This window comes from Melanotaenia boesemani, chromosome 1, assembly GCF_017639745.1.
Source record: "Melanotaenia boesemani isolate fMelBoe1 chromosome 1, fMelBoe1.pri, whole genome shotgun sequence".
NCBI lineage: Eukaryota > Metazoa > Chordata > Actinopteri > Atheriniformes > Melanotaeniidae > Melanotaenia > Melanotaenia boesemani.
In genome coordinates this window covers 29,473,564-29,485,911 of record NC_055682.1, presented here as the reverse complement: position 1 = coordinate 29,485,911, position 12,348 = coordinate 29,473,564, and positions in this window count along the sequence as shown.

Sequence of the window (12,348 nt, the reverse complement as noted above, 5' to 3'; positions counted from 1 at the left end):
GACATGTCTAGCTAATGACATTAATTATGTCATTGTAGACAGATATTCATTTAAACTTCCAGGTAACTACGCTCAGTAAAGCAACACTAGCAATAGCAGCATTCTGACCACCAGTTCACTGAAAAGGGCTAAAGCCACTGCGATAGTTTGGAGGAATTAGTTTGTGGTTTCAATTATGTTGTTGTGGCATGCATCTTAGAGCTTTTCAAATGAGCTACATACAACACATTTCATTTCTTAAATGAAGTCATATTGCTATTTCCTGTAGTTTTAAGTGCACTGCAATTATTTTATCTGCTGTCCATACAAGTGCAATATCATTAATATTAATATCAGAAGTGCTATACTTTGGACTATCACTACCTCATGCACATACATACTTGCACATGTTATCTAGGCTGCACATGCTAACGGGGCTCTTTAGTGTTTACTGTTATTTTTATTTAAAAATTTTGCTGTTTATATTCTATTGTACTTAGCTTATATTCTATTTATATTTAGCCTATATTTCTATTTTTTTTCATGTCTTATTTTATTTCACTTATTGCCCTCTTTTTTATGGCTCAAACCGGGACCTCAGTTCTAATTTCGTACCATAAACATGTGAATATGAGCTGGTATGACAATAAAGTTCCTTGAATCCTTGAATCCTTGAATTATTCTTACATTTTTTATTGCCATCAAAGCACCTAAAGGGGTCACAATGTTCTAGGGTGCCCTATACCATTTAATTGACTTTAATGTCTTCAAATATTGCACTTAAACTGCTGTCAAGGTTCAGTTTCTTCTTTAAAATGTCTAAACCAAAAATTTTTAAATTGAACTGATCGTCACTTTACAGTGGAAGATTTCACTACTTTGGACTGTAAAAAAGAAAAATACAGTACATGGGCGAGATATTGTGTGGGAAACCCTGAGTACTGTGCAAAAGTCCTCAGTGTCCCTTCATTTCTGGTGTGAAATTGGGGAATGGGTGCTGAGATGTATTGAAATGTGCAACCAAAAGAGAAAATACAGCCACCACTGTTCCTGATAAGACTGGTTCAACTAAAAGGCCAGATGTATCTATTAAATCCTGTATCAGGCCTTTGTTGGATTTATTTCTATTTCTTATCAATATAGATAGTGTTCATCTACTGTATGTAACAGTGTACATAATTTCATAATATGTCAAGAGTTTTATACTAATAGCTCCTTAAACCCAGGTTCAGAGAAGGGACTTGAACCTGGCAATGGAGGTGAACATGTGCCCCTTTGCTAGACTCTTAAATGTGGGAGCCCATTGCTCTCTAGTAAATCTAGAGATTTCAAAGGTCAATTTTCCAATTGGGATAGATCATTTGTTTATTTAAAAGGAAACAAAAGGTTTATGCAGATACAACACTGCTGCATACCTTGAGTTAGGCACTTTTGTAATGAATGATTCATAGGTCAATGCTTAGTGGCTTAAACAAGCGACAAAACCTCTTTGGATATGGTCGGGTAGAAAGATTGGACTGAAAATAAAAGACAAAGTAGTCAATATCAAAATTAAAACTTTGAAATGACCATTGATCAAAAACAAAAAAAATCTGTCTACTTGGAAGTTAAATCTATAGTAATGGGGTTGGTATAAGACTTTTGCTCACACAGTATGCCTTTGGCTGCACTCTCTGTGCATTGCAGATATTTGTTAAAGTCAGTGATAGTAGTAGACTTACTAGAACTTGGACCTCAACCTCCACATTTTCTGCCCTCCTACAATCATTTACTTCCTTTTGTGATTATTAAGAGTTTTGAATTTGCCTTATGGGGTGTAATGTTTCGAGTTGGTGGTTGAGCAGCTTGTTAAACATAGTAACCAAAAATATCTTGCTCCAATTAAAAATTTCATACCAGGTTATTTAGACCACATTATTTAGGCTCAATCATTTAATTAACAGTACCAGAGAGATGATGTTACTGAAAATAGTTTTACTGTGACTGTGCTGCTTCTAGTTTTAGAATATGTTATCAAAACATACAAATATGAAATGAACTAGTTTCTGGGCACTAGTTGCTTTTATTCAACAGTGGGTCAACAGAGGTCATGATATGCAACAAACTGCCACACACATCTGGCCTCAGGTTATTATGAGGACCTCAGTCTCAGAGCAGACCAAGATGTCTTAATTTTTATGATGTGTGAGAGTGTGTCCCTACCTACTTTAATAATGAAATATGAAAGAAAAAAAATCTATCATATACCTACTGCTGCTTTGCTACATGACTGAGTCATCAAAAATCCAATGTAGTGATTACTCTGACCACATGACAGCAAAATGTAACTCTAGAGTTGGATATTTGACTGATTTTTTTAAAAATATTTTCTACCAGCAAAATATCCATGTGCATGGAAAAAAAAGGTAAGGTAAGGTGGTAAATTCTTTGTGGAGGTGTCAGAGATTAGTCTGTCTGCTGTAAGATTTTCATTTTATTCTTAAAGTCCTGTTCCAACACCATGGTGCCAGAAAGCCTTGTCAAATTGCCAGAGACCAGGCCATCATAAGACCTGCACAAAGCCATTTCATGATTTTTGGTTTCATAACTTTTGCTGGTGTGCTGACGACACATAAATAAAAAAATAAAAAATAAATATCGACCTAAACAAGACCAATATCCACAACTTAAAACTGGAGCCTGATATCTTTTTATCCAAGTTACATTATTGGTCTCTATCTGTCTTAGGATAAATTTTAATCAAAAAGCACTAATGTTTGTTTATGATGAAACCCATTATTCCACCAATTATACTATATTTACTCTTTTTGACTTGAGCATCCATCATATATCTAAAGGAATTTGAACAATTTAAAATGTTTTCCATCTGTGGAATTGTGGGTGGCTTAAAATGAACAAGGAGCCATATTTATCCTGTTTACTCTATACCAGGACTCCTGCTACAAGTTCCCAAATCATGACAAGACAAAGCTGATAGATTGATAGAATGATGGCACATTTCTTTGTTAAACCATGACACGAGGACATCACATATTTGTTTTTCTGCATCATTATACTAAATTCTGGAACCTGTTGAACATTTATACTGCCATTTGGTGGTGTCAGAGCCGCCACCTTATCGTGGTGGAGGAGTTTGTGCATCCTGATGATCCTAGCAGCTATGTTGTCTGGGGCTTATGCTCCTGGTAGGGTCACCTATGGCATATGATGATGACAAACCATGGACCAGGGTTTCCCCTGCCTGGACGGACTTCACCGGGGCCCCCCTCTGGATCCTGGAGGTGGGGCACGGAGGCCAGCACTTGGTGGCTGGGCCTTTGCCCATGGGGCCCGGTCGGGCTCAGCCCGAAAGGGTGACATGGGCCTCCCCTCCCGTGGGCTCACCACCTGCAGGAGGGGCCATACGGGTCGGGTGCAGTGGGAGCTGGGCGGCTGCCAAAGGCGGGGACCCTGGCGGTCTGATCCTCAGCTGTAAAAGCTAGCTCTAGGGTTGTGGAATGTCACCTCTCTAGTGGGGAAGGAGCCTGAGCTGAAATGCGAGGTTGAGCGGTTCTGGCTAGATATAGCTGGACTCACCTCTACGCACGGCTTGGGCTCTGGAACCAATGTCCTTGAGAGGGGCTGAACCCTCTTCCATTCTGGAGTTGCTCCTGGTGAGAGGCGCTGAGCAGATGTGGGCATGCTCATTTCCTCCCAACTTGGTGCTTGTACGTTGGGGTTTACCCCGGTGGACGAAATGGCAGCCTCCCTCCGCCTTCAGGTGGGGGGACAGGTCCTGACTGTTGTTTGTGCTTATGCACCAAACAGCAATTCAGAGTACCCACCCTTTTTGGAGACCTCGGAGGGGGTGAAGGGTGAAGGGATGGGCGGAGCTGTCAACTGATCACCATCTCATGGTGAGTTAGCTCAGATGGTGGGGGAGGTTGCCGGTCAGGCCTGGCAGACCCAAATGTGTTGTGAGGGCTCTCCCATCTCTGGGGTTGAGGTCGCTGAGATGGTTAAAAAGTTCCTCGGTGGCAAGGCCCCGGGGGTGGATGAGGTCCGCCCAGAGTTCCTTAAGGCTCTAGATGCTGTAGGGCTGTCTTAGCTGACACGCCTCTTCAGCATTGCGTGGACATCGGGTACAGTTCCCCTGGACTGGCAGACTGGGGTGGTGAAACCCCTCTTCAAAAAAGGGGAACCGGAGGGTGTGCTTCAACTACAGGGGGATCACACTCCTCAGCCTCCCTGGTAAGGTCTATTCAGGGGTGCTGGAGAGGAGGGTCCGTCGGATAGTCGAACCTTGGATTGAGGAGGAGCAGTGTGGTTTTTGTCCCGGTCGAGGAACAGTGGACCAGCTCTACACCACTTTTCAGGGTCTTTGAGGGGGCATGGGAGTTTGCCCATCCAATCTACATGTGCTTTGTGGACTTGGAGAAGGCATTTGACCATGTCCCCCGGGGACTCCTGTGGGGGGTACTCTGGGAGTATGGAGTGCCGGACCCGCTTGTACGAGCTGTCCGGTCCTTGTACGACCGGTATCAGAGCTTGATCCGCATTGCCGGCAGTAAATCAGAATCGTTTCCAGCGTGGGTTGGACAGCCAAGGCTGCCCTTTGTTACCGATTCTGTTCTTAACTTTTATGGACAGAATTTCTAGGTGCAGCCGAGGTGTTGAGGGGATCCGGTTTGGTGGCCTCAGGACTGGGTCTCTGCTCTTTGCGGATGATGTGGTTCTGTTGGATTCATTGGGCCGTGATCTTCAGCGCTCACTGGAGCGATTCGCAGCCGAGTGTGAAGCGGCTGGGATGAGAATCAGCACCTCCTGTTCACGAGTGAGGGAAGGATGGAGTGAGAGATCAACAGGAGGATCGGTGTGGCGTCTGCAGTAATGCGAATTCTGCATCGATTTGTCATGGTGAAGAGGGAGCTGAGCCAAAAGGCAAAGCTCTCGATTTACCGGTCGATCTACATTCCTACCCTCACCTGTGGTCACGAGTTGTGGGTATTGACCGAAAGAACAAGGTTGCAAATACAAGTGACCGAAATGAGTTGAGGGTGACCGGGCTCTCCCTTAGAGATAGGGTGAGAACCTCGCTGATCCAGGAGGGGCTCAGAGTAGAGTCGCTACTCCTTCACATCGAGAGGAGCCAGATGAGATGGCTCAGGCATCTGGTTAAGAAGCCTCCTGGACACCTCCTTGGTGAGGTGTTCCGGGCACTTCCCACCGGAAAGAGGCCCCGGGGAAGACCCAGGACACGCTGGACGGACTACATCTCCGGATGAGCTCGTGAATGTGGCCGGGGAGAGGGAAGTCTGAATTTCCTTGCTTAGGCAGCTGCCCCCACAACCCAACTCTGGATAAGTGGCAGAAAATGGATGGATGAAATTTAAAATGGTATTTATAACTACATCATATATTAAAGTATGTATAGTAAAAATATGTATAATCAAAAATCATAAAATTCCATTTATTGGTTCCTTCTAACCCGAGGTTGCTAGAAGACATAACACAAGTCAAACTTGGGTTTTAGGAGGTTAAAGGTTTACAGCTCAGGACAGGTTGTGTATTGTCTATATTTCAGGAATCCTGTTCTCCACCATCATCTTTCTAAGCTTTTTCTAATATCCAGTCTTTCTTTTAGTCATTGTTTCTCTGCAATTAAGACAAGTACAGGGAAGATGTATTTACTTATGAAGACAGAATGTTTTGCTAGCTAGTTATAAGTCAAGGACTAAATAAAAAATTATCAGCTGTGGCTCAGCTATATACTCAAGTATATACACTGTTTGCAACAAAAATCCCTTTTAAGTATAAAGTTGAAATGTTAAGAAATGAGTATGGGACTTTATGCCTTCTGTCAGCATGTGTAAAATGTTAGGCTACCATTTACAGTACATACCATAAATATGAATAATAATAATAACAATATGGATAAATGGTAATGTTTATGTTGCTTGGCTTAGTAAGAATCCATGTGCTAGAGTGCGTTGAAAGCTTTGTTTATGGTAATGTCAGCCTGCAACCACCTGTGCTCCACAACTTCAACTCAACCCAACATCAACTGTCTTCCTGAATTTTGTAATACCTTCTGTGTTACACACAGTTGTAACAATTCCATCGGTCTACGTTTTTTCAGCTTGCTGGAAAGTGGCCCTTTCTTTGCGTGGTTTCTCCTTCTGTGCAAAAACTATTTTGGGCACGATCTCTTTTAAGTACCTATACTATTCAAAACATTTATGGGATAATAAAAATAAATTTTACTTTATTAATCCAGACTGGAAGTTCAGCTCTGCATTGGACCAGAGAGCAGTGGGCTGCCATGTTTTAGCGTTAGGGGTTAAGAGCCGTGCTCAAGGGCCTCATAAAGGGAAAGGAATTTCCTTGTTGCTGAAATATACTGTCACCAGTTTACGAAGAGCATAAAATAAAAAATATCCCCTTTCTCAGTTTTCTTCATCAGTGATCTCAAAAGTCCTTTGAACAAATCAATCACATTGAGCACATATGAGAGTTCTTCAGGAATCCTTTTAATGTATCATGTTATTATCATTATCATTATTATTATTATTATTATTATTATTATTAGGCCCGAGCACCGAAGGCGGTGCGAAGGCCTATGCAAGCGTTTTTTCTTTTTCTTATTCTTATTCTTATTTTTCTTCCGCCGAATGGATTGCATTTTTGGGGGCCTGAACATGCTCCAAAACTCAGCAAATTTTGCCTACCCCCCTATTGGAATGTGAAAATTTACATATGGGAGGGTGCTCGGGACTGTTCGGGGAAAATTGCACGAGAGCGCCACCTATTTATGGTGCCCCGCCACTGCATGTCGTCAATCTTCATGAAATTTGCTACAATTGTTCGAAATGCTCGGGCGAACAAAAAATTCTCTTGGAGAACTGCTCTAAAAAAAACAGGAAGTCGGCCATTTTGGGTCAAAGTCGCGATTTTGGCGTTTTACTGACCTCGCATTTGAACGAACTCCTCCTAGAGATATTATCGTATTGACACCAAAATGGCTCAGGATCTTCAGAAGGCATGTGTGATCAAAAGTTATGCAAAACTTTCTCAAAGGAGTAACGGCGTACAGGGGGCGTGGCCTCAAAGTTTGATGTCTCGCCATGAAAGACGAAATTGATATAACTCCCACATAAAACAACATTTCTGAACCAAAATGGTCACGTCTGATACTAGTCCGATCCTCAAGACATCTACGTGCTCATTATTGGATTATGAATAGGCCACGCCCCCTGGCGACAGGAAGTCATGTTTTTTACTCGAAGACCCACTGCTCTGGCCTTTTGGACACAACCGGGGTCAAACTGGGTCAGACACCTGAAAACAAGTTGGGGATGATATCCGGTGAAGACTGTTGCTCTACCCTGCAAGGCGAGACCGTGGCGCCATGGCGAACTACGATTAGACGCCATGACATCATAACTCACTATAACTCCCTCAATTTTCACCCAATCACCTTCAAACTCACAGGGAATACTCATGGTCCGGTCCCGAACAGACCCATATGACCACTTCCGGTCTAGCCCTAAGCCCCGCCCACTTTCAACAGGAAGTGCTTTTTTTCAGTTGCCGGCGTCCTTCTCCTCAGGCATGAACCCCAGACACTTGAAAGTGCTTCACAACAGGTCAAACCCTTTCATGATCCCACAATAAAAATCTCAAGTTACTTCGCCAAACGTAACCATGGCGAATTTTGGTCCGACGCCACCAAACAGGAAGTACTTGTAACTCACCTGGTGTAACATCGATCTCCACCAAACTTGCCAGGAAGGATGGTAGTCAGACATGGAACTGAGCCAAATTGACATATGCTGGAATAGTTGCAATTTGGCTCTATAGCGCCCCCTAAAATATTTCAATCAACCAGCACCGCCCACTACGTGGACCGGCATGGATAAAATTCACCACGTTGATTTAACATGCCAGGATGTACAAAATTGTCCAGTATGCCTATAGGCTAATTCAAACAGGAAGTTGGCCATTTTGAAAAAAAGTGTCCTTTTTAGGGTCATTTTTGCCTGTTTCTTGCCATTGGATTTGAACGAACTCCTTGTACAGATTTTGTTGTATTCACCTCAAAATCACTCTGAAGCTTCCAGAGGCATGTGTGATCAAAAGTATGTAAAACTTTCTCAAAAAAGAAAGGGCATGGCGGGGGCGTGGCCTCAAACTTTGATATCTCGCCATGACAGACGAAACTGATATAACTTACATATAAAACAACCTATCTTAAAGAAAATGGCCAGGTATGATATCATTTCCATGCTGACCACATCTACATGTCCAGATGTTGTCAACGCCATAGCCCCGCCCCCTGGAAACAGGAAGTACCCCATGTTTTACCATTGAAAGCTTTGAAAGCTTACTCAAACTCATCAATATCATTCTTGGAGACCTCATCATTGAAATATCACAGTCTCCTTACACCATCATAATTAAAATGGCTGCCTGTGAGGTTTGAATCCCTCGCCATCAAACAGGAAGTGGCTATAACTCTGGACTAATATTATTATTAAAATTTATTATTTGTGGACTCGGTTGACCAAAGGACGTGATATATAGCAGTTGTCATTAAGGTCCTAACCTGAACATGTCAGTGCATGATCAAACACAATAGCACAACCTACTGGCCATGTTGATATCTGCGGATCTTAAAACCATGCTTTTGTTTGTATTTATTTCCCACAATTTGTGAGAACATGCTCATGAACACTTCTGATGTCATTACTGGGACCATTAAGGTACCAGGTGATCCTCAAAGGGATACAATGACCACCCAAGGCAGAAAGCATGGGGAAGAGTGAGCGTACGGCTTCCAGCCAGAGTGAGCTTGCTAGGGGAGGGAGGTTGCCAGCTGAGGGGGCGGTGCAATAGGCCGGAGCAGCGCCAGAGGTGCGAGGGCCTTCATCGCTGCTTGCAGCTTTAATTATTATTATTATTCATCTCAGCTCATCTTGGGAATGTTTTATCTCAAATAGCTGAAGCAGCTGATCAGTCACATGCTTGTTTGAGAATTTCATTTTCTGATCATTTGCTTGCAGTGTTCTATCGCCAGTAATGCATACCCTGTCCATACACTGGATCTAAGAAAATGAAGTTTCTATCCATTTTATTTATTCCTTTGTTTTTCTTTGTAGCACCTTACCTAATGAAATCCCACAGCTATTAATCTTTTGCATACCCCCAAGCTACTTTGTCAGCAGACCACAGTGAATGCACAAACCAAGCCTGACATTTGACTAATTGCAGTCATTTGAGAATGATCTCTTTATAATATATTGGAAATGCGCAGCAGTAAAACACAACATGCAGGCACCCCTCTACAGTGGAAATTTGGTGACCCACTTTATTGCTGGAGTAAAAGAGAAGCTGTAGACCCACTAGAAAATTCAACTAATTGGAACAAGGCAAGTACAGTGGAAAGGATTTTAATTAGAGCTATTTTCTTCTTTACCTGATTCAAACCAGTTGGTTATTTTATTCTAGTTCTTTCTTCATTTTTCTTTTGTCATACAGAGAATCGGAAACAATCATTGACAGAAATTAGTTAATCCTGGAGCATTACCTGAACTCCACCATATCCCCTTCGTCTCTGCTCCACAGCAGAGGTGCAGAAGAATGACTCTTACCTGTCCTTGCCACCCTCCAAATGGCTGCTTTTTTGATGAAGACCTCTGTCACAGCCTCCTGGGCACGGGTGAAGGCCTCATTACAGCCAGAAGAATGCATGGGAGGGAACGAATATTGGAAAGGGAGTGTGTGTGTAAGAGCGGGTGTATGGGTTGTACACTGCAGAGAAAGTAGTAAATATGAATGATGGGGAAAGCCCTTTGTAAGGTGAAATAAGGGACACTTGGGAACTTGCCATATACATTGCACCTGTCTTATCATAATTTAACTCTTATTTGTTGGCCTTACTAAACTGTCAGCAATTCCCTGCCTTCCTGGCCCTTACCTGTACATTGCCACAGAAATGCTGACAGGCTGCCAAACCAGAGCAGTCTGGAATGGACTGCTGCTGCTTTTCTTAACATCTATGTTTTGTCAGAATTAGACATGCATCCACTGATGTACACTGAGCTGCATCTGCATTCCACAGTACACCTTTCAGATGTAAATCTACTTAGTGATTTTTCTAATTGAGTCATTCCCTCCCAAAATCACTAGGAACTTCTATTTTCTGATCTTTTTGTTCTCTGAAATATGTTTCTTCCATTCCTGCAATCTGTTAGGGATGCTTCCTGTAATTGTGTATTTTTCTGGACCAATTCAATTGTATCTTCATGTATTCCTCGCTCAGCTGAGCATGTCATTACACACATTATTTGTGTGCTGTTTAATGTGGTATGCAACAAGGTTACATTACTGTGGCGGAGCAGTTTGAGGTGTCGTAGCATTGTAGTGACAATCATTTCTCTCTGTGTCTTTTTCACTCGACCTGAAAAATTGCTTGCAGCACCCATTCCTCCATCCTCGCCGTTGCTTGGTCATGCCACATTTTAGGTTCACATTGGGAGCTGTTCCAATTATCAGTGAGGTAATGTGATGAAAACAGTGACAGTGTCTCTCTTAAACTTGGGCCTGCTGATGAATTCTTCCCTAACTTATTGTATCATGACATTACTTTCATCTGTTACATCTATCAATTTAACAGATGTAGCAGTTGGGACATTTGAATGATTCATATTTATCTTGATTGTAATGCAGTGTGTTTATGGCTTCGAGTGAACTTTAATAAAAAGAACTTTAATTTTCTCAGGATCATATACTATTATCTGCTGAATTTTTTACAGCTTATTTAACCTTTCCAAGGTAACAGAAGGACATTTTGCTACTTTTTGTACAGGTTTTGTTATTCTCCAAAGTCTTGTAGAGATGCAAAAACTAATTTGATTAAGACCTAATGGACACTTTTTCTTTGACCTTTCGTAAACAAATAATTTTTTTTCAATAAGTATTTTTTTCTTGATGCAATTTTCCACCACATCCCCATGTTTTATGTGAGATTGACTTGCAAGACATCTGAAGGTATTGTCTTGTAACCAGAATCACCCAGCCCCCCACAGTACGCCACAGACCCTGCCCTTCATCACCTGCAAAGGTCTAATCTTATCTGTGGCTGTTGCTTGGCTCTTCATTAATCACTCCCCAAACCCAATCAAATGGTGACTGATAGCTGATCTGGCCTTGTCCAGCCATCCCTCACCTGCTAGGAGTCGTTATTTGGCTGGCTGAGGCATTATGGCTTATAGATCTTGTAGCCGATTGTGAGTGCTGCCTATGTGTGCATAAAAGCAGCAGTGTCCTCTACAAGGGGTGCGCCGTGTGCAGTGTAACCCTGTGCCAACTGTCCAGTGCACCTAAAGTTCAGCACATTATTCCGCTGCTGACTCTGGCTCATTGGGAGTGGCAAGCTCACAGTCTGACTTTGCCAGAGTTAAAGTTATAATTTGGGTACTATAATGTTTTTGCTCAGTGACATAAAACTTTTCACTTGTTTGAATGGAAACCAATACGCTTATCATTCATTTCTTGGCCAGGGTCAGCGGAGGATGTGAAACGAATGGAAAGAAGTGTGTGCACTGAAAGACAATGGGGAAGCACTGTACAGGAGGTAGAACTGTAATAGTTTCCTCTTGTAGCAGCAGGAAATAAAAGGTACCAAGCTGAAACAAATCAACCTCAGGTACTCTGGATGTTAGCCAATCCATAGTAATCAGTGAGACTGTGTTAAACTCTCCACTTCATGGACCCTTAACAATCAACAAAGAAAACAAAGATCTGTCATGTGTTCTCCTGCTCAGGAGACAAAGACCAAAGCACGTGAGGAGTGGCTATTAAAGTGCAGGGATAAAAACCATTTGGGTTGTATATTTCTAAATTTTAGTACCATAAACACCCTTTTAATGAAGCTTGTTAGTCACTTAACGGACTGTTCATCTGGCTGTTATTAGAAAATTAATAAAGGATGTGAACCAACACATGGCCAGCACTGATGTCAAAAACACAGATGGCATGACTCACTTTGTCGCCTTTTGAAAGAGATTTTGTTTAATCTTCTCTTATGGATTAGTCTAGCCAAATGATTTCCAGGGGGATGCTTTGTGTCTATTTGTATTGATCTCCACTAAGTGTTGTGACTGTGAAGTATAAAATTTAAAAAATGAGGCGACATATTTAGAAAATATCACTTATCAGCTAATGCAGTGTGCAGGAATAATTGCAGCAAAGATGCAGACAGGAGATGTGCATGTGTGCCAACTTTTACAAACACACAGCATCTGCTTTGTATGCAGTGGTAAAAAAATTATCTTTCCCGTTGGCAGATGATTTGGCATCAGCATGCTCAGGTTTTCATAACCTTTGGAT